The 26,221-nt window shown below is 39.2% G+C and overlaps 1 long non-coding RNA gene across 1 annotated transcript in view; it reads left to right on the top strand.

Moving 5' to 3' along the window:
• Positions 1–1,548: 1,548 nt before the first annotated feature.
• The window catches only part of LOC311517132, a 61,037-nt gene continuing 36,364 nt past the window's right edge, over positions 1,549–26,221 (top strand). The window contains exon 1 of the long non-coding RNA XR_014710606.1: positions 1,549–1,637. This is a non-coding gene — a long non-coding RNA (uncharacterized lncRNA). The remainder of the gene's footprint in view (positions 1,638–26,221) is intronic.

The following is a 26,221-nucleotide window of genomic DNA, read 5'->3' as shown; positions in this document are numbered from 1 at the left end:
TATGGTGCACGTGCATAATATGTAGTCTGGCCCCTAACTGATGTAATTCCTTTCTTATTTTCTTTCAAAAATTGTTATAATACCCTCAGAAAGGAAAGGCTAATGAATGTCCCTATGTAGCAAAAAAATAAAAAACAACAAATTAAGGCTTGTTTGTTAATTGCTAGAGAGGGAATGGGGTGCTGCACCAGCTAGAGCAAATCAGATGGGAATTAAAAGTAGAGAAGGGGAAATAAAAAAAGGGAGGAAGCAAGCGAGTGTAGACAACCTGCTGGGAGAAAAGATCAAAACTCAAAAAATACCCTCCATGAAGGAGCCTTGAAAAAAAATCTAGGAGTGTTTTAATGAGAAGCTTTTTCAGCTCAGAGATTCCAGTTGCTAGGTGTCTGAAAGAGTGTGATAATGAAAAAACAACAACAACAAAAGCACATCAAGCCTTTTCAATATTTTTTTGCACTAGGATACAGGAAACACCCAAGGACTACGTATTTATCCACTGAAATGCACTGTTATGCACTTTGGGTTTACAGAAGCAATACATAAATGAAAGCATGATCTTCAAGGGATCCTACTTAAGTGGCACTGTTTCTAATTGTTAAGGAAGATAGGGTTATTATAACGAGAATCAGCTCTGAGGGATACCAATTATTACTAAATTAAGATTTCCTGAGGACATTTGGTTTAATCTGTTTTAGACTGCCCTGCTTTGGCAAAATAACCCTGAGTTGGAAAAGCTAATACTCTGTACTGGCACTCCGATCCCGTGATTTTTATAAACAAATAGATAATATGTATCATGACCCTGATGCTGCAGCTGTTACTCACAGTTCCATTGACTTCAGTGGAATTGTTTGTGTTAGTAAATATTCCGATGAATTGGGTTGCAGAACTGGGTCAATAGATTTCTACTTAAAATTCCATCTCTTGTTTTTTTAATAGCACAATGGTTGAGCACTCTCAGAGCATGATCCAAGAGTCATGATTTAGCTGCACAAAATTGTTACAACATGACAGACCTGACTGGCTTAGGCCTGGATAAAACTCACAGTCACAAGAAGACGCTATGCTTGGGCTCTGAGGGGACTGTGGCAATCTGGATGGTCCTACATATGGTGCTAGAAAAGCTGAATATTAAAACTGTCTCTCAGGCATCCTGAGACCTCACAACAGCAACTAGCAATTACAAATGTCAGCATCCCACAAGGAAAGTTTTCCTGGCTAACTGCTAATAGGCCCTGGATTCCAGTACATAAATCCAGCAGGAAGGGGGCTGGCAGACACTAAGCGGTTCGTTCCAGGAGGCAAGAGAGTTGTGCTAAATAACTCATTCCTACCATTGACCACTAGCTGCTGGGGTCTGATACTCTGAAGCCCCAGAAAACTTCTGCTTTTATTTATTTGGCCTCAGTTTCAAAAACCTGTGATTTAGACTTTGCCCTTGGTTGCTATGGTGAAGATGCCAAGTAATTTCATTGATGTTCCTAGTTTATGGTTAACTTCAGTCAGAAGGATCTGTCATCTTACCCTGAGGGCCAAAAATGAGGTGGGGAGAGCCTTTCCTCTAGTGAAAGCAGCTGCCACCCACACTGCCCCATTAGAGTGACGGAAGCTGCCATATTACTGTATTTGTTCCTAAAGTAGGTGGAAATATTACTAATTATTACCTTGTTGCTTCAGACCTAAAATGTTATGCTAGTGTAGGGGGGGGAGAGGGGGGAGGGCAGGTATTTGTAGCTGACTTTGCATCCGTTGACTTTGCACTGGACTAACTCTAAATTGTAAACTATTGTAAAGCACATGCTATTACTTCTAGCATACGGTTACTTGTGTCACATATCTCGTGGTCTGTTACAATACTGCTGAAGATGCCTCTGGGCAGGAGGAGAGGGGAAAGTGGTGTGAGAGAGTGCAGATTTTAATCTAGTGGATACAGAAGGGTGTGACTCAGCACTGTTTCATTTTGACTTCAATGTTCCTTAGTCTGGCGCTATCCATGTGATTAAACTAGTAACCATTAATTCTGCTTGATGGAACAACAGTATTGAACTTCGGATCCCGCACCATCAGTCTGATGCTCAAGTTTTAATTCTGCTTACAATGAAAGCAAGTGAAATTGCACTGGACAAGACATAGTCATTAATTAAATCCATATTCCCAGTCGATGTAAATCAGCATAACCCCACTGAAATCACTGATTATTACTATATTACTTAAACTACGAACTACACTTGTTTCTTCCCAGTAATCAGAGTGCCTCACAAATATTGACAAATGTATTCTCACAACACCACTGTGAAGTAAGGAAATGCTGTTGTTCCCATTTTACAGATAGGGAACTGAAGCACAGAGTTTAATAGCTTGATCCAACTCCATTGACTCAGTCTTTAAAGGGCCATATTTTCAAAGGAATATAGGCACTTAAGGCATCTAATGGGATTTTCAAATGTGCTATCTGCATCTTTAAGTGACTAAATTATTTAAAAATCTCTGAAAATCGTAAGTGATTTGCCTAAAGTAAAAAAGGAAATCTGTGGTAGAGCAGGAAACTGAACCGAGGGCTCCGAACTACAATATCACCCTTCCCTTTCCCTGTCAGAGCAGTTCCAAGTAAAAGGGGTTGCAAATCAGGCCCTTGATTGTTTTAAGAAGGGATAAACGTTTTTTTAAGAAGCACTTTAGCAGGAGACTGGTCCCTTTCAAAGTAATAAATAAGGAACACCTGAGAGTTTCCCACTAAAATCTGCACAATTGTAGCTATAATATACTTCATTGTGACAAGAACAATGGAGAAGAAAATTTCAAGATGATGGAACACATTTAAAACCTATGCTCCAAGAGCTGGCATCTGGCCATGTGAGAAAAGAACCAATAAGAAAAGAACAGAAGCAACTGGAAAAAAAGATTGATAGTTACATAGCAGAATTTAAAAAAAAATCAATAATCATGTCTGATAACTGTCTTCATGTGACTTCCCAAATGCAAATACTTTTATCATAAATGTACTTAAATGATAGTATATAAGAATGCACTCAATAGATGAAAAAAAGTAATACTGATTCAATACAATTGAACTACAATACAAATTCAATAGAAATCAAAAGCCAAATTGAAAGAGCTGATTTGGAAAATGCACGTTTTTCTTATTCAGTAATTCAGATATTAGTGGCTGCCCTTGGGATGCCTCTGTTGATTGTAGCTGGTATCTACAGCAATGTTTTAAAAGAAAAACAAAATATTATCCCCAGAGATGGCTCTTTGTTGTTGTCCTTTTAAGCAATACAAGAAACTCAGACTATAAACATTTTAATTAATCCCCAGACACATTCTCCTCTTTTCAAGATTTAGATCACAGGCATGATACTGATGCCACTCCAAGGAAAGTGTGTGCTGGGAGTGAGGAAGTAATGGATACAAGTGACTGGATGACTGAATCATAGGAGCAAATTTAGGCATATTATGGCCAGTTTTTTGTTAGCAGATGGACCTGTCAGTACAGTGTATAATTTCTACTTTCAGGATTCTCATCAAAGACTTTAGTGGATGTTAGGCCACCATCCCTGCCCAAACAACCTCCTGCCTTCATATTCTTTCCATGTTTCATACAGGCCCCAAATGTTCCTTATGTGTTTCTTTTTCCTCTTCTGCTCCTCCTGCAATAGACTTCCTTATCCCCCAGTATGATTCACTGCATGGCACCATCAGCATCATGACCAGGGGCATCTGCACAATTCATGAGGCTGGGCAATGCATAGTAAAGTCTATGCAACCTACCTAAGAGTCAATCAGAATTCCAGGGCCTTCTCCCAGGAGGATGCAGAGAGTGCTCTGTCTTGGTGACACAAAGATGAGTGGGGTGGGAGTAGAGGCAGAGTGATGGAGTGGCTACACTTCCCTCCCCAATGCACAGAAAAGCAGTATAAGGGCATTTGCAGCTGTGTTCCAAAAGCATTGGGAGACATTCTGCCTCCTTAGGGCAAAATGTCTCCTGGTGCTTGTTAGGATATAGATATTCAGGCCTGTCTGTAAAGGCCTATACTCTAAGAATGTAGGTGTATTCTTATCACTTGGCTAGTTATAGACGTATAAAAGAAAGAATCAAAATCACTGTCTGCCGGTGTAAGGGCCTTCTCTTACTGTGACAGTCTGAGGCCCTGTGGTTAGGCTAAGGCCTTTGGCTAAGCAGCAGAGGCAGCCATAAGCTAGGAAGCAAACAGTCACATCCTCACATTCCAAACTAGTCACATTGAAATCAGGTGCTATTGGGCTGTTAGGAATACAATCCTGTCCTGATAATGCCTATCGCCTCCAGAGAAAGAGAAGTGCCTAGAAAATGCAAAAGGAAACTTAGTTTGATAGCATCCTGTCTGGCAAGAACTCACTCATCAATAGCTGGGATGTGAAATCCTCACTTCTGTATGGTCTTGTCATTAAAGTTCCCACTTTGCTATTGTTTGTATAATCTCTGTCTGGTTCTGTGATTGTTCCTGTCTGTTGTATAATTAATTTTGCTGGGTGTAAACTATTTAAGGTGGTGGGATATAATTGGTTACATAATCATGTTACAATATGTTAGGATTGGTTAGTTAAATTTCAGGAAAATGATTGGTTAAGGTATAGCTAAGCAGAACTCAAGTTTTACTGGTTTCAGAGTAACAGCCGTGTTAGTCTGTATTCGCAAAAAGAAATTGGTTAGTCTCTAAGGTGCCACAAGTACTCCTTTTCAAGTTTTACTATATAGCCTGCAGTCAATGAGGAAGTGAGTGGGAGTGGGTGGGTGGGTGTGTGTGGGGGAGATGGGAACAGGGAATGCGGGTAAGGAAATTGGAATCATGTTTTGCTAAAGGGGGAGATGGGAACAGGGAATGGGAGTGGGGAAACTGGAATCATGTTTGGCTAAGGGCAGGAATGGGAACAGGGACACAGGTGTAAGGCTCTGTGGTGTCAGAGCTGGGAAGGAGGATACTAAGGAAGGAAACTGGAATCATGCTTGCTGGAAGTTCACCCCAATAAACATCGAATTGTTTGCACCTTTGGACTTCAGGTATTGTTGCTCTCTGTTCATGCGAGAAGGACCAGGGAAGTAAGTGGGTGAAGGAATAAGCTCCCTAACAGTGCTCACCCCGAAGTGGCTCCACAGCACTTCTTACTATGGGCATTGTCTTCCAGGCAGCTCCAGAATCCAGTTTTCACTCAGTTCTTGCTCAGGAAAACTTGCACCGAGATCACTTTTTCAAGACTCTTCTGTTGCCTCATTAACTTGGAATAACTTCCAAAGCCCCTGCTAATATACACCAAACTCCTTCTACCTGCAATTTGTGAAGAAATAAAGCAAACCCCCCACAATTTGTGTGCCGCATTAGAGCTCTTTTCTTCATGCCATTCTCTGTATACTCTGTCTTGTTCTTTGTCTGTTTCCATGGCATCTTTAAATTGTAAACTTATTGGGTCAGAAGACTATTATTAGTTTCGGATGGAGCTCTTACCATAGAGCAGACTACACTTACAATAGTTTATTAATGATTAATAATTGGAATTAAAAAAATTGCATGTAATGACTGCTGCTACAATCTAGTGGGGAAATAAAGCATATCTTTTAAGATGGATCACACATCAGTATTTTCATTTTCTTTTAAATATGAGGCATGCATACCCACATTCACTTTATTTGTTTTTTTTACATGACAAAGCTGGCTCAAATACACAATTACCCAAAAATGAAGTACCCCAGGTGAAAGTACGCTATTCCAGTTGAAAACATTAAAGATATTTTAATTGCTACAGACCTCCATGGGAACTCTGATTGGGTCACTTCTGATATCATATGAGATGCAATAACTAGATGTAATGGGTTTAGGTAAGCCTTATTTTTGAATTTCTTTGTTTTTGTCAACTCTACATTGTCATTAATATTTTTCAACATCTCTTTGTGTGTGTGTGTGTATGTGTGTGTGTGTATGTGTGAATATAGCAGGTGGAATGGATTAAATCAAGGCAGTTTAAATCAGTGATTTAAATCACCAAGTGGAAAGCCTTCATTTAAATTATCAGTTTTAATCAACTTTTCCATTTGTACATCGCTTATTTTTTGAAGAAAGGTGCATTCTCATTGGTTGATACAACAATTTAAACATGTTGATTTACAACTAAATACAACATTTGAACTAGATTTAGTAAATTTTTTGCTACCTATGGGGGTACACTTTAACTATACACATTTAAGAAATTATATGGCTTAATATTTTCAGCTTCTTATTAATTGTACATTTTAGTATGTTAGAAAATGGTGAATGATATATTGGGGGTTATTTACTAGATAATTAACATGTCAAGTGTATTATCATGGTAACTGGAATTTAATAAAACACACAAAACAGCATATACAAATAATTTTCTTGCTAAACACAACAATCTTAAATGTTTTGGATACTTTGACGGGGTATACAAACCCCACATGGGGCAGGAAGAGGTTAAGGGATTACATTGGGTCCAGCCAGCACTGTCCTGCCACACCTACAGCCAGGGTTTCATCTGGTGGAGGAATTAAAGCCCTGTCTATATATGCAGTGCTGCAGTGACGCAGCTGTACTGATACAGGGGAGTCGCAGCAGTGCGTCTGCTGAAGATGCTGCATGCAGACGGGAGAGAGCTCTCCCATCGGCATGAAAAAGCCCACCTCTGTGAACGGCAGAAGCTATGTTGGCAGGAGAAGCTCTCCCACCGACGTAACACCATGCACACGAGTGCATAAGTCAGTGTAACTTATGTCACTTGGGGAGAAGAGGGGAATAGTCACATCCCTGAGCAACATAAGTTTTGCTGACATAGGCTGTAGTCAGACTACTGTACCCCTTTCAGGAGGCTGGTTTGTCTTGCATACTCCCGATTTTCACTTCACTTAAAAACTACTTGCTTACAAAATAAGACGTAAAAATACAAAAGTGTCACAGAACACTATTACTGAAAAATTGCTTGCTTTCTCATTTTTACTATATAATTATAAAATAAATCAATTGGAATATAAATATTGTACTAAAATTTCAGTGTATAGTTTATAGATCAGTATAAATAACCAATTGTCTGGCATGAAATTTTAGTTTGTACTGACTTTCCTAGTGCTTTTTATGTAGCCTGTTGTAAAACTAGGTAATAACTAAAGCAGTTGATGTTCCCCCTAGAAGACCTCTGCATACCCCCAGGGGTACATGTACCCCGAGTTCAGAACCGCTGGGCTAAAAGACAGGGAAACAGCTTATTTGGTGGCAGACCTGGAAGAGAGCAGACATGCAACCAGCGGCTCCAGCAGCGCAGAGCAGAAGGAAGGCTGACATCTCTAGGGCCCTCACTGAGGGCAGGGAAGACCCACCCCAGAAACAGTTAGAGAGGGCAGCATTCCCCTCTCCCCTACATATGAACCATGGACATTGGAAATCCCTTTTTACTTTCTTGATGTGGACTACTCCAGCTGGGGAAAGTCTGGGACTGAGCTGGCCCTAGGAAGTAGGGTGAGGAGATAAGAAGTGGCCCAGGTAGAGCAGCCTTAAGCATCCTTGGTTCCAGATCACTGGTAGCCCCAAAGGGCCCTGGGTCAGAACGCAGTGGAGTAGGAGGGCCAAGGCTCCCCTACCAACAGCTCCCTGCCAGTCTTGCCAGCCATGCCCAATTAGTCATTGATTATTTCAGGTCAGCATGAGAAAAATTTTAAATATGCCTAAGTGAAAGTGACTGGCTCTTAAAGTTCCTATTTGCTTAAGTCTCTTGAAGATGATACAATGGTCTCCTAAGTTACTTACACTGTCCTTCAAATGTTTAAAACTAACAGATCTCATCTCCTCCCTCCTCATTTTTATGCACAGACAGGAAGAGAAAGAAATGTTTTCCTGCTTCTTCAACTCCCAAATGATTTCTGAACTTTTACTGAAGTCGTCCAAATGAAGGAAATATTCTTTCCTTGCCTGCAGAAGAGGCTACTGCTGTCAAAAGCTGGTTTAGCACTTCAACAAACTCAGGTTCCAGAATGCTTAGCTTAGCTAGTGACTTCCACCCATTCACTGTGGTGTGACTTTCTTTAAAGCCTCATCAGCAAACATGTACAGCTCGAATAGTTCACTTCCAGCTCTGAAATTTATTATGGTTGGTATGATTGATGAGTTGCCAATGTCATAGCAGCTACAGCAGCAGCAGCATCTTCAGCAGTTAGGCATCTACCCTGGTTCTTTGGGTTGGAAATATTGGCAAGAAAATGAAGTGGAGTAATGATCCACCCACTTCTTTACTGCCCACAATTTAACTTTGCTGTTTGATATTTCTTCAGTGTCTCTTGATGTTTTTTCCAAATTTCAATAGCATCAGCAATAGGCAGCAAACTGAAGGCATTGCAGATGATGGATGTTCAGAATCCCTTACTGGACTGTGAAAAAAAAGTCCCCACTCTGAATCACCATTACTCAGTGCACTGCTTTAAAAAAAAATGAGATTGTAAACGAAAGATTCCTCTTATTTCAGCTGTTTGTCCCACTGTTTACATTGTATTATTTTATTCTAAACCAAGTTTCACAAGGCAAATTATTAACAAACCATAAGGATTATATACATTTATTTAAAACTTTATCTCTAGCAATATACCAAACAGCTTGACTTTTTATGTTAAAATTCATGAATACTTAATACAGTTTTACTTTTAAACAGGAAATCTTCACCAAGGATGTCTGATTATAGTGAGCAATAAAAAAATTTCAGAAGTTCAGCAGTAACTGTAAAAATGTAATTGATATATACTCCCACAACATAATGATATTTTGAAAAAAATATGAAATTAATAAGTAATCCACCAAAAATACAAATTTATGACAATAATCTAAGTCATCATTTACTAGCATACTGTGACATGGTAAGCAGGCCATAAGAATGGTGCAAAACCAAGTTCACTAACCAGTTGAACCAGATTGTTCAGACATGTCCACATTATCTTCTTCAAAGACTCTGCCTTTTGAGAAGCATTTTTCATAATGTTGTTTCATTCTGATAACCAGGCCTTAAATCTCTTTGTTGCACTGATCATACTTCTAATGTGTTCCTTTTTGTCTCAGAGGTACAGGAATTTCTTGAAAATATTCTCAAATAGGGCTTTAAGAAAAACCCAACACAACCTATAGCCATGCCCCCTCCAGTTCCCAGTTGTTGAAGTCAATATTAGAGGTTCCACTCTCAAGAATATTGTTCCTTCCTCCACAGTGTCCTGCTTTGACACCAGTGTTATTCCTTTCTGGTTCCACATTCTGTTCCATCTCTCTTGCTACATAACTTCCCCATCCCCAGAAAAACAAAAGAACTCACAACCCAAGGCATTTGCTTGTGTAATCTGCATGCCTTTTGTGCTGCAGCATTTTATTTGTTTAGGGACAGAGAGGGAGGCAGTTGAGAAATTAACAGATTTCTGTTTGTTTGTATCTCTGTCCGTGTACACATACAAGGAGACAGAGCAAGGCTATTTACCCGAAGTGCCCAGAACCATCCAGAAGCAAGGGCTGCTGGTTACAGAGCACATCAGTGTTTTTCCATGAGGTGGAGAGTAGGTTTCCATGGTGGATGGAGTCATAAATATTCATAATTTGATAACTGAGCCAATCAGAGCCCAGGTAGGGAGAAGGTATAAAATAGGAGTACTAGACCACCAAGGGTGTGCTTAGTCCATGACCTGATGAGATACATAATGGTGTCTCCTGGAGTCAGAGGCTGAGTCCCAATGCCTGGGATGATGTTGCCAGTCTCTTGTACCCAATAGCATAGTCTCTGGGTCCACCACAGGATCAAGCCCTTAATACAATATATGATCTATTGTGCCATATTTATAAAGCTTGACCTCAATAGTTAGATGTTTTCCCCTAATTCTTTTTTCATATAGAAAATCAGCCTTTAACTCAAAGTTTTTGGTAGAGCTTCAGTTGTGGATTCAACATTTTTTTTTTATTTAAATGTTTTAATAGATTAAAATAAATTTAAACCTTAATATATTTTGTATTAAATTAAGGTTTTATTTTAAACTGATTTTTTAAAAAGAAAAAGTTTATTTTGTTAGTTGAATTATACTATCTGAATTTTTATTCCGCCCCCCCAAAATATTTTTTTTATCCATCCATGGATAAAGGTTCCATTTACATGGAAACTTTGGGTTGGCTAAAGTGAATTTACTGCCCTTCTCCTAGTACTTAAAAACAATTTCCATAGAAAAGCACAAGGAGACCCAGAATTTAGTCATTGAAGATTTTCAGCAAGGATTGCACAGGTTAACCTCTACACATTCAAGTCCAAAAAGAACAAGAGGAATTAACTTTTATAAAGATAAAGAAACAACAAAAAATAACAATAATTTCTACAATATCACATGGCTACTTAATAATCCACATACATTATCTTCACACATATACATGAACATACATAAAGAAAATAAATTAAATCTAGATAGGTCAGTCCCCACATAAACACAGTGAGAAGTAACTCAGAGTTCCCAAAAGCTTAAGTTGTGTTCACCTGAGTCTGAGTTATAGTCTTCAATCAGCAAAATCTATACAGTTTGTTGCATCAAAAACACTGCAACACTCTTGCTTGTAGAAACCTCCAACTGCAATCCATGGAGACTCTTCCTCCTCTGCTGAAATCACTTAGTTAGCTAGTTCGCTAACTAATTAACCAACCAGTCAATTTAAGTATATAGATTTAAAAAAAAAAACTGTTACAAGAAAAACACAAAAACTGATCATAGCAAAATATAAATGACTCTTTCCCCATCATCACATTTAAATAAGAGAAGAGATGATGAACCATACTGGTTGCCACAGGTTAACTAAAACAGTTTGGCTAAAACCAAACAACATTCAGAGTATACAATTAAAATAAAAAAAAAATAGTTTTCCCTCCCAATTTCCCCTTTCTCTACAGATCTCTTCAAGAGATATCTCCCTATTAGACACATGGGTTACATACACTGTACCAACTACCTGATCTTCAAAATAAATCAAAGCATCCAGTTAATAAATCCACTTTGCATTAGCATTGTACTGTAATAATATCCTCCAGATGAAATTAAATAAATATTGCCTAAGACTTGTTCCTTACAGGGAATCTGTGGATTAATATTATGTTGCATGGACAACGAGGAGGAGGAGAAGGGTCATTCAAAGCATTTCCACCTTTAAAGAATATTTACTGGCCTATTTAAAAAGGAAAAATGCTGTTATTATAGGAGGAAAGAAATGTATTATAATAATCTTTCCACGGTATATCATAAGGTGCTGGTTTATATTTGGCTAACTCAGTTTTGCTAATTGATACAATGAAGCTTTCATAAATAAGATTAGACTTCAAGGTATTATCTTGGTAACAATGTCATATCTACTCATTCCAGCTCACTTGCAATAATGCCTGTGAGCACAAGGGTATGATTCATATTTTCATATTTGTGAATAATGCCTCTGCATATTCAGCATGACTTTCATTACATTTATTGAAACTGCATAGGAGGGTGACTTTTGCACTGAATGTCAAGAGCATGTTGTGCAACTATTTTTTGTCAAAAACTCTGCCTACTTCTTAACATTTTAAACCAGCAACACTGTACAAATATTAGGGAGGTTTCAAAATTAACATAATACCCTGGCCGCAGGTACAGAGAACTTATCATTTTCTGGGCCTCAATTCTCTATTTCCTTGAATCTTGGGAACTCATTTATTCCCTTGAAAAGTGAGTTCCCAGTGGGCATATTTGGGAATTGAGGGCACACAGAATCTCACAGGATTGGGACTTTTTTCCATATGGTGTTAGAGATTGTCTACATGAGTCTGAGAATCTTTGAGGAGACTGAAAGTGTATGGCAGACAGTTAACACCTCTGCATGGTTATAGAGGAGGACATAATACAGTGAAATATTACAATATGTGTGATGAGGTATTTACCTCACAAAGGTGATGTAAGGGTTAAGGTGAGCCTGAGGCCAATTAACCTACCTGGATGATCCTGGAGAGTGGGCCATCCCCAATTAAAGATGAAGCCCAGCTGGGGAAGAGTTGGGTGATGCTATAAAGAGAGAAGGTCTAGGTCAGAAGGGAGCTGCAGAGAGAGGGAAGAACTCCTTAGTTACTCCCCTGGTAGTAAAGAGACCTGTGGTGAATAGGAAGTCTCCTGTAGGCCAGTAAGGAAACCTGTGGCAAGGAAGGTACTTGGAAGGTACAGGTTGGAGCAAGCTCCTGTGGCTGATCCTGATGCAAGGGAAGAAACTGGACTTCAGCGGCAAAGCCCTGGGAGGTCATGATTGTTACAAAGATCCCAGGAAGGAACTGGGGGAAAAATCCTGAAGAAAGGGTAGTAGTAGGAAAACATCCATCAAAGTAGTGGCAAGGTGCCTGAAGGAGCAAACCTTGGCGGCTCATCATAGGGTGCCTGGACTGGAAAGCAATGTAGAGGATGGGTCTGCGTTCCCATAGCAGCAACTGGATAGGTGTCATGAAGCCCCCTAATAGAAGGGAATGAGGACAGTTTAAATTTCGGAGAGAAGGATGTTAGGACCCCACAGAGCTAAGCATTGAGGCTGAGGAACAGATGTAAGGACATCAGATTGTACTTTCTGTTACTCTGGAAGGGGAGGAACTAAAATATGTCCCAATTGGAGAGCTGAGTTGTGAGGAGACTGTCCTGGGACTGTAAGCAGGAATTGCTAGAGAGGAAAGAGTTGCAAAGGCATGCCTAGTCATGAGGAGGGTGCACAAGAGGTGAATCCACTCTCCTACAGTAGGATGAGGACAGAGACTAACCTTCTTTTATTAAGAACATGCTGGTTTTCACCCACAAACACATGCACTGGAGCTATTTCTCAAAGCATGCACAGTGAGCTCAATTGTTACATGTTGTAGTATCTAGGATTTTGTTCATACTGTTGCAAAGTCCAGATTTGATGCTCCACTTGTCAACTCATGGTGGATAGTCTGTTTGGCCTGTGCCTTTGGGAGTGTTGGATGTATGTCATTTCTGTCTTTTCTGATTTGCAGCTCTGCCTTCAACTTCTGTTTATCTTAAGTTCCTACCATGGTGGCCCTATCACAGGACTTATTATTCTAACCTTGTCTTCCTATTTTTTTCTTTCTTATGTACATTTTTCTGTACACTCAGTTCATCAAACAGATTTTGAAATGTGAAAAAAAATGTATCTAATTCTGGGATACAGATTTAGGCTTCCTGGAGTCCTGCTTCCCTGAGGAAGATAAGGTAGGAAGGAAATATGGCTACAAGGACATTTTGGGGGGCTTAATTTAAGGGTCAGACTGGCCAGGTATGCTAAATAGGAGATTAATTATGCTGCTAATTAGCTGTGCCTGCAGAAAAAATGTGCCCTCCACAGATGAAAAAGAATAGACAATTAGTACCTGTAGCATAACCGCACTTACCATATAGCACATGCTTTACCCTAGGCCACCACTAACTATATCTGCTTGCAGCTACAAACCTTGCTGTTTTGGTACTGTATATGAAAATGCTTTAGGAGATGGTCGTATGCCATGGTGTTGTAGCCATGTCAGTCCCAGGATATTAGAGAAACAAGTGGGTGTGGACATACCCTTTTATTGGACCAACTTCTGTTGATGAGAGAGAGAGAAGCTTTTGAGCTTACACAAAAATCCTTTTCTCCCTATGACTGGTCGGGTGTTAACAGGCCACTTCACCTTGAATGGTTCCTTGAAATATGTGTTAACTACTGTCATAAAAATAAAGGGAAGGGTAACCACATTTCTGTATACAGTGCTATAAAATCCCTCCTGGCCAGAGGCAAAACCCTTTCATCTGTAAAGGGTTAAGAAGCTAAGATAACCTCGCTGGCACCTGTCTCAGAAACTCTGTTAAGTTAGTAAGTAATCTAGCTAGAAATGCGTTAGATTTCCTTTTGTTTAATGGCTGGTAAAATACGCTGTGCTGAATGGAATGTATATTCCTGTTTTTCTGTCTTTTTGTAACTTAAGGTTTTGCCTAGAGGGATTCTCTGTTTTGAATCTGATTACCCTGTAAGGTATTTACCATCCTGATTTTACAGAGGTGATTCTTTTATCTTTCTTCTTTTAAGAACCTGATTGATTTTTCATTGTTCTTAAGATCCAAGCGTTTGGGTCTGTGTTCATCTGTACAAATTAGTGAGGATTTTTTATCAAGCCTTCCCCAGGAAAGGCGGTGTAGGGCTTGGGGGGATATTTTGGGGGAAGATATCTCCAAGTGGGCTCTTTCCCTGTTTTTTGTTTAACACGCTTGGTGGTGGCAGCATAGGTGGCAGGGTTCAAGGACAAGGCAAAGTTTGTACCTTGGGGAAGTTTTTAACCTAAGCTGGTAAGAATAAGCTTAGGAGTCTTTCATGCAGGTCCCCACATCTGTACCCTAGAGTTCAGAGTGGGGAAGGAACCTTGACAACTACTTATGCTAAACAATCTGTTCCACCTTGTATTTAGGTGTGACACTCTGAGGCTATCACTACACTACAGCTTAGTTGACATAAATTATGTCACTCAGATGTGTGAATTAACCACCCCATGAGTGATCTAACGTATGCTGATTTAAGCGCCAGTGTGAACTGCGCTATGTTGGTGGGAGAGCTTCTCCCGCCGACATAGCTACAGCCATTTGTGGGGGCTGGAGTAATTATAGAGTGGCTACACAGAGTACAGCTGTGCCACTGTAAACTCTCTAGAGTAGCCATAGCCTGAGTAAGTGTCCCACACCTGAAGAAGAGATTTGTGTAAGCGCTAAAGCTTGTCTCTCTCACCAACAGAAGTTAGTCCAATAAAAAAATATTACCTCACCCACCTTAGGATATGATTGAGCATTTATCTTGTGGGTACAGAATTAGGTCAGCAGGTGACCTGTATCTGTGTATGGTGCTTCCCTTAGTCTCTGTGGATCAGATCCACAGCTGGTGTAAATCAAGTTAACGTCATTGTTTTTAGTGGAGCTATGCTGATTTACAATAGCTAAGGATCTGGCCCTGGAAGTTGGAAGGTGGATGACTGAAGGTGTGAGATGTAGCTATTACTAGTCATTTGGGTGGCTTGGAAAAGATTTGAGGCCAAAAGATTTCTCTGTCCATGTACACTTAAAAGACCATAGTACCAACCTTGCCATATTAAATATCACATGCCTGTTTTATACTATAGTGCTATGGATGGTATCCTATGGTGACAAATCAAAAACATTGTTTACACTGCAACAGGGTGACCCTCACCTCTGGTGTTATTGTGCCAGATTCAGGAAGAAAGACAAGATATGATGGATGTGGCTTAATTGGGCAGTGACTTTATTAATTTAACTCAGTTGAAAACTATTGAATGCAATAAGGCATTCCATGCTGGTTATGATTCCTTTCTTAATTGTTTCCACCTGGTGGAGGGCTGCTGTCAGCTCCCCACCCTTCCCCAGCTGCTAACCAGACCATTGCTTGGAACTCTTCATATGATGGTTAAAGGGCTGGGCTAATGAGGCTATCTTCTTACTATATCAGACATCAGGAGCTCTCACCCCATTCCCCAGCGTTGGTAGATGATGTTCCTCTAAGTCCACTTCCAAATCCATTTTATCAGGGAATCAGACACCCTATGGAACTAGTACCTGCACTGGACACTTAGCCACTTGCTAAGCTCTGATAACTTTCATCCTTATATCCTGACTTATCCCACTGTGCCCTGGAACTGCTGTGGGGAAAGCTAAAAAAGACAACCACATCCCAGCCACTCTGATGGTGAGGGGAAAAATTCCTTCCCAGTCCCTAAAAAGATCACTAGTGCAATTCCCACAGCAGACCACAAAACCTTGTCTTATGCTAATGCCAGTGGTGGGAGGGTGAGAGCTGCTAATAAGATCTGAGTGGGGACTCAGGCTGGAGGGATAGGGTTTGCATACCCTCCCATACGTACATGGGGGTCAATGGTTTATCTGAACCCCACAGGTCCACCCACCCACTCAGGTGATGCCTTTCCCACCCCATGGGTGAACCTTCTCTCCCAGTCCCTCATGGGGGGACTGTTAAAGGAGCCACTCTCCCCTTTTGCCATCCCTGTACCAGTGTAGACTGGATGAAGGGGTTGCAGTATATTTTTCCAAGGAGAGCCTGCTGTGCTTTTTAAACTGTGCTGTTTGAATTGTTACATCTAACTTGCTTGGCATGCAACTCCGGTCCAATGACAATTCACTTAAAACACAAGGGCTGTTAAAATGCTTGTGCTGAATCCAGTGGGGATTCCACTAATCCAGCTCTATGCAGAGCAACCACTCAGCACCATGGCGAGAGCCGGCCAAGTCTCCTGATTTTTTATATTTTGCAATGCACCCCACACAGTGAGTACTGAGAACTGCAAACATGGATTCAAAACAGGCAATTAGGGTAGCATGAGTAACCTTTAGAGGATAGCTATTATTAAGCATCCAAAGGATTGTGATGTTGTTTCAGCCAAATATCCAGAGCAACATTATAATATGTATTCTACTGGACTGTGCATGCAACAATGTGTCCTTGTTATGAAATTTTTTGCTGTGGGCCCTGATCCAAAGTATATGAAGCCAATGAAAGATTTCCGTTGGCTTTAATGTGCTTTCAACCAGGCTATTCATCATTTAAAGCTTTAGTTTTGCTTAAAGATAGGTTTTGCCGACAAATCACTGAATAATGGGAATATATTTACTTTAAATTATTTTACATATCAGTATCTTGTTCCACACCTGGTACTGATGTCCAGGGGAAGGGCATGACACTGCTGGACTTTTGAAAATGTGGGCCCTTTTGCTAGGTTTGAGGCCAGTTTGGTCAGGGTCTAAAGCGTATCAGGTAGTTTAATTAATATGGTTATTTCTCTGACTTCTTAAATCATTAATGCTAAGTAAAGAAGTGTCACAGTTTCAGCACTCTGGTGCATATGGCATATTGGATTTACTATTATTATTCATATAGTATTGTGCACTCTATACAGTCTGTCCAGCACTTAGTCCAGTGGGGCCCTGTTACACTGCTGTAATAGATGTAACAAATTCACATTACTTGGCTCCTGTTCTGCAAGGCCTGGGTCCTGCAACTGATGGCATTAGGAAAGTCAATAGGGATCTCTGCAGGTGCAGCAATCCACCTGCATGGAGCCCCAGTGGCTTGTTGCATACTATCAGTTGCAGGGTTGAAGTCTAGTTTTACTGTAGATGTAACATAGTGATTGAGAATAACAAACTGCTTCAGGAAGGGGTATAGAAAGTGAAGGGTTGAAATAATAACATGCAGCTTGTCAATTTTAGCATGTGGATGTCTTTTTTTTTATGCCATTAATTTGTGATTTTCATTTGTTTTCCCCTTTCCCCCCACTTCACAAAAGATAATTCACTTCTTGTGAGTAACACAGTATACATGAAGCTTTAGGGAGGATGGTAATGAGGAAAAATATTCACTAGTTATAAAGGGACATATATTGCAGATTTTTTTTTTGAAGGTTTACAAATCCTTTAGTTTGCTTAAAGGATCTTTCGGATTAAACATTGTACATCAGTAAAGGGAGTGTAAACTAGCACTTTCCAATTGTCCTCTTTGAAAGGACTAGTCAGATAAGTACCAAAACTACACAATATCTCTCAAATGTATTGTCTAACTTCTTGTGTTGAGAGAAAAACACACCACAAATTGATATTTTTATGGAACAAGTTTGTGGTTTTTTTTCTTCATCACTTTATAAAAAATTCTGCTCTTCAAATTATACTTATTCCAAATTTGATTTCCATGTTATCTGCAGCATTTCTCACCATAGGTCAAATTCTGATCCATGTTGAATGTGGTGTCCTTTTTCATCAAACCTCAAAAATTATATGATTACATTTAATGAAAACCAACACATCAGCTTAAATAATGTATTGCCCCAACATTCTTGGGGTGTTAGTTTGAAAGAAGAGGATTAAAGTTATTCTGGTTATATGCTGAGAAATCATGCTCCTTTGTATAATTAGAATGCTAAGCATATTTCTATAGGGAGCAATTTAATATGAAAAGATAGATGCAAAGCCTTCAAACCACGCTGTATCTGAATAAGCCTCAGACTTTGCAGTCTCATCCAAATATTTTAAAAGGGCCAGAATGGATGCAGGAAATCTATATTACTTTCATTTATTAGCTCTGTGATATCCTTGTTATGCCACAAGTGTTCTCTCTGAGAATTACATTTTCCTTTTTGTTCTAATTGCTTTTTGATCCTAAATAAATGACACACATCTGTGGTACTTTCCTCCACTCACAAACTGTTTCAGTATTCAGTACATCAGAAGTAACATACAGTATGCTGTGCTACAAATACTTACAAATAAAATTCTTGTATAAAATTTTAGCAAATTCTAAATGAATTTGTCAGCAAACGTAATAAATACAACAATATACCTATCTTAACTAGACCTTTGGAAAGTGTCTGTCTCATAGAATTTGGGCCTGCAGTCTCCACTGCAGTCCATGGCAAAGCTCCCATTGTGTATAAAGGGACTATGATTTGACCCTTCATGTGGAGTAGGCATGGTATAAGAACCAGAATAGTACAGAATAGAAATGTAGTCAAGGCAAGATTCGTATCTGGTTAGTCACCATTTCCACGTGGTTACTGAAAACAGCAGAGAACACTCTAAAAAAATATGAATTGTAATTTGAAATGGGAAAAAATGTGATAGGAATGCTAAACATTAAAGAACTCTCAATAACCTCTTCAACAGCCAGTTTCAATTATTGCCATTGTTCAAAAAGCAAGAGATTCATCTTATTCCTTATGGCTTAAAACAACTAATGTTAGATGTTCAGGTTTAAGCTGGTGATCCAATTGATTGCTTCAGGTGTTGCAGAGTGGATGGCAGACATACCACCAGGATATGATTGTTTGGAACATTAGTTAACAAGATTTTCCACAGTTTGAAATCTGTTTCTTCAGCCACAAATAGGATTGTGTTTCAGTACCTCTTTTATGGAGGAGGTAGCCACATCTGCCATGTGATGTGTGGGTACAGTTCAAAGTAGATTATATTTTCCTTGGGAGGGAATAAGCATTGGGTTTTGCAGTTGGGTCAATCATGAAAAGTTTGTTTGGAATGTTAGCATCCATCCACCTTTCTTGCCATTGACCTTCAGAGGGCAAACCCGGAGTCTTTGAACTCTTGCACTGAAAGCCAAAAAGTATTCTAGATTTGAGTGGGAATCTCAGTATTATTTAGGTCTTCATGTATTGGGAGATCCTTGCTCCCTCAAATAGTATGGAGTTTCATAACCAGAATGTATCAATTGTAAATATTTTGATAGACTAAACAGGGAAAATGGGAGTCGATAGAGGATTCTGCAATCACTTGGAATAGAGTATTTGTTCATACTCCTGATTGTAATTGGTGATAGATGGAAATTGCTAAAATCATTTACTTGTGATAGTTATAGGCAATGCGATATCATAAAAAACTTCTGTTAACTTTACAAAACTATAATATTTTAACAAGTGGTAGGCACTGACAGAAGAACTTCCATGCATGTGAAGGTTTTTTAGTTCATGGGTGAAATCCTGGTTTCTTTGAAGTCAGTAGGAGAACCCCTGTTGACTTCAGTAAATCAGGATTTCATCCCATATCTTTAAATTCCATACACATGGGAGAAAAAGCAATATGCAACAAATATGGAACCATATCATTGTTAATTAGATAATAATTGTACTGCGTTTCCAAATATGTAGAGTAGTTTAGTGTCCTAAAATGGGAAGGGGCAGATGCTGTGTTGTGGTTCCAAAGCTTTAGCCAGCCATGGGGGAATTATCCCAGCAAAGAAGGATCCTCCAATGGTGTAGAGATGTTATAGCAACTCTCATGCCATTCCCTCCCAAGGCTACTCTGTAGGCAAGGGCTACAGCAAAGGGGGAATGGCTGGAAATTCCGTTTTGCCCTGGTAACTCCCAGTTACTGTGTCAACCTCTTTAGGGTGTTGACAGTAGTTGATGGAGTCATATGTAACCTGTTTATATTCTCCACAGCTCCTCTCCCTCTTTACTGTACTAAAATAGAAATGTCTTGTAAACCCATTAGCATTCTAATTCCTGCCATTAGGTTTTTAATCGTTTATACATATATGAGAAATTCACAGTCCCTTTCTAATGCTGTCACAAAAAGCAGACCGTACTGTGGGCTCAATTCTACTTGTGCTGAAGCCAATGGGAGCTTTGCCATTGACTTACATTGAATAAAGATCAGGCCCAAGATCTATTATTAAAAGAACAGAGTGGGGAATTAAGAAAGGCAGTGGAATCGTCAACTCATTAGTACAGCAATAACCCAATTCTAAATTAATTGACTGGATATGCCAGCACACCACCTATATTGATGTTCACATTAGTTAAGACTTCTAGAATAAAACTGCTTATTAGCACAGTTGTAACTTTTAATATTCATAGAGCAGTAATTTTTTGCGCACTCTTTAATAGTTTTAATTCCAACGGGAGTCATTCAGCAGTCCTTATTCAAGCAGGCTCTTTCCCACCATTAGTTTTTAATTGGAGTTTTAACACAATTAAGAATTGAAGAATTTGACCCAGTATGGCTTAATTTTCACAAACATCATGTTAATTAATATCAAGTAAAATACTGTGAGCATTCACACAAAGAACATCATTCAAGCAAGCAGAGAATCTCTAAAGAAATGTGCAGCTTTATTGGAGAAGATACTAACATACTATGGCCTAATAGACAGAAATGAAACCAGCCAGCTGACCAAGTACAGAATGTGAGATATTGGTATAGATATAGAAATACTTGGTGTTTTTTTCTTAAGCAGCAATGAAAATTTTGTACCCACCTTTTTTCCCCTGCAAAGGCAAGTCTACCCTGCTAATTTTCTGTTTCTAGTGCTTGTCATAGCACTAACGGTGGTGTCAGGAGATCTCTGATTCTGGAATGAACAAACATCGGGCCTTATTTGCTAGAGTTTCAACCTGTACCACTCAGTGAGATTCTGCAAATTCTGGAAGAGCTCAAGGTTATACTAACTAACAGTTGGACCCATATCCATCCTTACATAAAGGTAAGGCAGTGGATCCAAACTCTGGTTAGGAGCTGTGTTCATATTTGAATATTGTACAGCCCCAATACATTGTTGAAAATAAATAAATAAATACATACTGAGTATTTTCAATTTCTGCCTTCATGAGGAGAGTCTTGTTTCTAGAATTGGGAAAATCCTTATTATTTTATTTTTTGCCCTGGGCGGGGAGGGGGGCAGGGAGGAAGAGATAGTAAAAACAAAAAATGTTTGTCTTTTTGTTTTCAGGTTTTCATTGAAAAACTATTTTTTCTGGTTTATGCTTATTCAACCTCCCCCACTCCATCCCCCAAAATCAATCAAACATTTTCTACAAAAAATTTCCATGTAGCTGAACAAATCAATTAAAAAAATGTTTTGGTAAAAATTTTTCAGTCAGATCAACCATTTTCTCTGGGAGAAACAATGCCTAGGCCTTTGGCAAGAAAGTAGTAAAAAAAAACCCAGCATCAAAACAAGTTGTTTTTTTCTAGTTTCTCCTCTTTCTAGAGAATGTTGAAGAGAAAGTGATGTCATCCAACCCTAGCAATAGCTCAGATTTCCTTGAACCCAGTCAGTTGAAGGTTTAGTCATAGGGTTTAAGGCAAGATGGAAACACCAGATCACAAATGTGGTATTTGGCATTCACTGGAGATGTTGGCTGATCATGTACTGTCTGCAATAGAGGAAAATTAGGGGCATCATATGCTATGTGGGCTGCACTCTGATTTGGTGGTATTTTACATCCACTTTGCACAGGTTTTAAATGATTATACAAGATGCCAGTAAAGAATTGGGCCCCAATTGTCTACAACTGATTCCTTAGTTGCTTTTCAGTACCATGACCCTGAAGTGTCATTGGCATAGTTCTTCCTTCTCTGAGATGATACCCAGAGTTGGAGTTGAGTGGTTATTCATCTTCCTCTGGGATCTGGCTGGGTTCTGTTCTGTCATCCCTCTTGGTCAACATGTTTGTGAGGGAATGAAGAGAGAGTATGGGATAGTAAGCCAGTAGTGACTGTGGTGCCTCCAATAGGTTGAAATTACTTATTTCAGCATCTGTACTTCATTGAATTATGCTAATACAGTTGGCTGGTTTAACCAGTGTTTTGTCCAATTCAGGGTGAAGATGAGGGTGAATTCTCAGAAACTCAGTGATTTCCTCTCCCTGGATATCGGGCATTATATTTATTAGTATCAAGTACCCCTTCTTTGCCTGTAGCTTTCATTGTGCTGATCTCTATTGGCTGCTTTGCAGTCTGGTTATGCCTGTCTGCCTGTTTGTACACCTTTAGTTTGCATATAATTTGCTAATTTGGCCTCATATACATTTACACAGAAGAAATGCCCAACAAAGGAAGATACACAGAGTAGTGGCTTTGGTTTGTTTGATTTCAGTTTGGTTGGTAAAAAGGCCTCTGGATGCACAACAAGGACTACGCTGTGGATCAACTAGGAGAAAGCCTCAGTGTTCACTCGTGGGACAGAAGACTACATGGAAGTTCTCTGTAGCTCAATAGTGGCTCATGGGCTGAAGTGTGAGAACCACAGCTCTATGTCACCAAGTCCTCCACCCCAAAAAGTTATTTCTGTATATAACCTGGAGGATTATTATACTTGAAAGCTGAAAAAATTGGTTCAATCCTCAACTTCTTTCTGCATGTGGTTTTAACTGAATCATTAGAGATTCTTGTCCAAAATACATACATTAGAATGGGCTAACATGTTTTACAGTGCCCCTATATTGTCAGCATGTTGTCTTACCTGTAATCTGCATCTGATCCTTGCTATTACAACATCTATCTTTAGCAGAGAAGAATATATCATCATTTTGATTTCTTCTTTTATAATATATGTTGGGGAAAAAAATTGAAGCAATTCATTCTAGCACCATGTGCACACTTCACATTTAGATAAAAAAAATTGAGCAGGCAGTATATGGAAGATGCCAGTTTTCTAAATACTAGCCTCCTTAAGCATTATTTAATAGCTTTCCGATGAAAGATTTATAATAGAATGGGCTGTTGACAAGGGACCAAAACTGCTTTCTACTACACTGGTTGATTTAGATGAGTGTGGAAGGAGTTACTTCTTCATACACAAGTAGACATGTCGGATACCATTAAAAGGCTCATTTCTGTGAGATGCTGAGTGCCTCCTGAGGAGTATTGAGCACCCTCAGCTTCCATATGCTGCATGACTGGAGATGCCCTTGTGTGCAAACCATGAAACTTTTGGGAGGCATGATGTGAGGTCAATGCATTAGTCAGGCATACCTCTCTGTTAAAGCCTTTTCTTTCTATGAACTGAATTAATGATTCTGCGTTAACCTGCAATGGTTCAGCTCCTGTTGCTACAGTTTCAAGCTCAGGGTGAAAATCATCTGTAGTGCTTTTCTCAAATGTAGAGGCTCCAGTAACACATGGACACCAAGTACAGTGGCCACATCCACAATCCCAAGTATAAAGTCTTACCCATACTAATAGTTTTATTTAGGAAATGACTAAAGTTACAATTATCCATGCCTGTATAAATCCTACAAAAACTTTTGAAATGGTTAATACTGTTAACTTTTGAAATGGTTAAATACGGAACTGCTATTAAGGGGGAAAATTGCACTTTCAAAATTTGACCCTTACTGGTTTCTACAGCAACTGTAACCCTCAGAAAAAGTAAAAAACACTACGTATTATAGAAGTTTAATGGTGAGATAAATAAGAAGACGTGAAAGAAATATAGCTGCAACTTCCTCCTCCCCAACACACCCTCTTCCTTCTCCCTTCTCACCACTGTTGATACTTTGCATCTCCCCTTCTCCAACACTCTCACTTCTCTCAGTGATCTCACCCTGACTCCTCTTGCCCCACTCACAGACCTTCTTTTTCTTTACCTTTTAATCTCTCACTCTCTTCTGATACTGTCCCTCACAATACAAGCATGAGCAGGTCTCCTCCATCCTCATTCATAAATCACTCAATCAGTCAACCAATCCCCTGACCCTAACTGCAGTTCTAGTTACTGCCCATCACATTTTTTCAACCAGCTTTACTGGAGATAAAATAATATATTTATATATGTGGGCATGGTAATTGTGAAGCACTTTTTTATTTGAAGTGTTTATAGAAAACATTATTAAGAATGTTATTAAAATGATTTTGAACATTTTTCATTTACCAAAACCCATATTTTTAAAATAAATAGTGGGGGTAGGAGTGGGTGGGAGGAGGTGAGGCATGATTTCCTTTTGTGAAAAGGAAAGATTTTGTCTATATCAATAGTTTTTGACAAAAATAATTTTGTATTTCTAAAAAGGTCATTGACTATGGAAAAGCCTTTTTATTTGAAAAAAATGTATAATTCCAACACTAATCTCCAGACTCAATTGAGCCAACTGCAATTGTTGCCTTAGTTTCCACGTCTAACACCTTTCTTTCTGGTTTTTGCCTTTTTCATTCCAAATAAACTATCCCACTAGGGTCTCCAATCATCCCTTCCTGCTAAAATGTAAGATTCACTACTCCATTCTCATTGATCTCTACCCCAAGTATGGCCACATCAGTCATACCTCCCTTCTTGACATCTTGTCTTCCCCAGGCTTTCATGACTCCTTCTTCTCTTGGCTCTCCTCCTATCTCTCTGGTTCATCCTTTTTAGTAAGTTATCTGCCTCCCCTCTCTCAGGTCTGCACACAGGATACGATATCTTATCTGTTCACCTGCCTTCAATTACCATCTTGTGTTAATGGCTCACAAATCTATCTTTAAAAAAAGAAAAGGAGTACTTGTGGCACCTTAGAGACTAACCAATTTATTAGAGCATAAGCTTTCGTGAGCTACAGCTCACTTCCTCAGATGCATATCGTGGAAACTGCAGCAGGCTTTATATATACACAGAGAATATGAACCAATACCTCCTCCCACCCCACTGTCCTGCTGGTAATAGCTTATCTAAAGTGATCATCAGATGGGCCATTTCCAGCACAAATCCAGGTTTTCTCACCCTCCACCCCCCCCCCCACAAATTCACTCTCCTGCTGGTGATAGCCCATCCAAAGTGACAACTCTTTACACAATGTGCATGACAATCAAGTTGGGCTATTTCCTGCACAAATCCAGGTTTTCTCACATCCCTGGATTTGTGCAGGAAATAGCCCACCTGATGATCACTTTAGATAAGCTATTACCAGCAGGACAGTGGGGTGGGAGGAGGTATTGGTTCATATTCTCTGTGTATATATAAAGCCTGCTGCAGTTTCCACGATATGCATCTGAGGAAGTGAGCTGTAGCTCACGAAAGCTTATGCTCTAATAAATTGGTTAGTCTCTAAGGTGCCACAAGTACTCCTTTTCTTTTTGCGAATACAGACTAACACGGCTGTTACTCTGAAATCTATCTTTGTGCCCCAGGATGGTCTTCCTCCATCCACTCCTGCATCTCCGCCTGTTTCTCTGACATTTCTTTCTGGACATTGCCCCTTCAGCTTACACTAAAACTGAACTTAAAAAATCAAGTCTTTCAACCCTAGCAATAGCTTTTATAACTAATATATCTAGGCATTACTTGTACTGACTAAAACTGAGTGAATAACTGATTTTTCCAGGAAAGATCCTGGGGTGTTTGTTTCAAACTGGTACTGAAATTCTCTAATTTTTCTTGCTGGAAAAAAACAAACAAGGAAAACATTTCCGGTTGAACAAAATCTCTTGTTCAACCTGTTCAACCTTTCATTTCTTTACACTTTGTATGTGTATTTTGTCCTTTTAAAACAAAATTTCAAACAAATCTAGCTAACTTTTGAAATCCTTTTCAAAATGAAAAGTCAAAACACTACATTTAGGAAATGTCAAAATGAACCATTTTTTGCCTGGGTTTTGAACTTTTTCTCATTTTGTATTTGGCCAAAACTATTTGCCAATTTTGAGCTGAATTTATGATAGTTTTAATCTCCCTGAAACTGCACTTGTTGGTGAATTAAAAAATTTCATGATTTTCTAGTACTGACTAAATATAATAGTTTCTGAAAATTCTGCTTTTGCATGTGCAGCTGCTTGAGATGAAAGTGTTGATGGGTCTATAATAGGATCAAAGTAAGCATGGTTAGGATTAAAAAATAAAACAGAACCTTGCTGCTCTTTTAGCAATGA

The sequence above is a fragment of the Lepidochelys olivacea genome (assembly GCF_965140295.1).
Source record: "Lepidochelys olivacea isolate rLepOli2 genome assembly, chromosome: 2".
NCBI classification, from domain to species: domain Eukaryota; kingdom Metazoa; phylum Chordata; order Testudines; family Cheloniidae; genus Lepidochelys; species Lepidochelys olivacea.
This window is presented reverse-complemented; position numbering and strand designations above follow the sequence as displayed.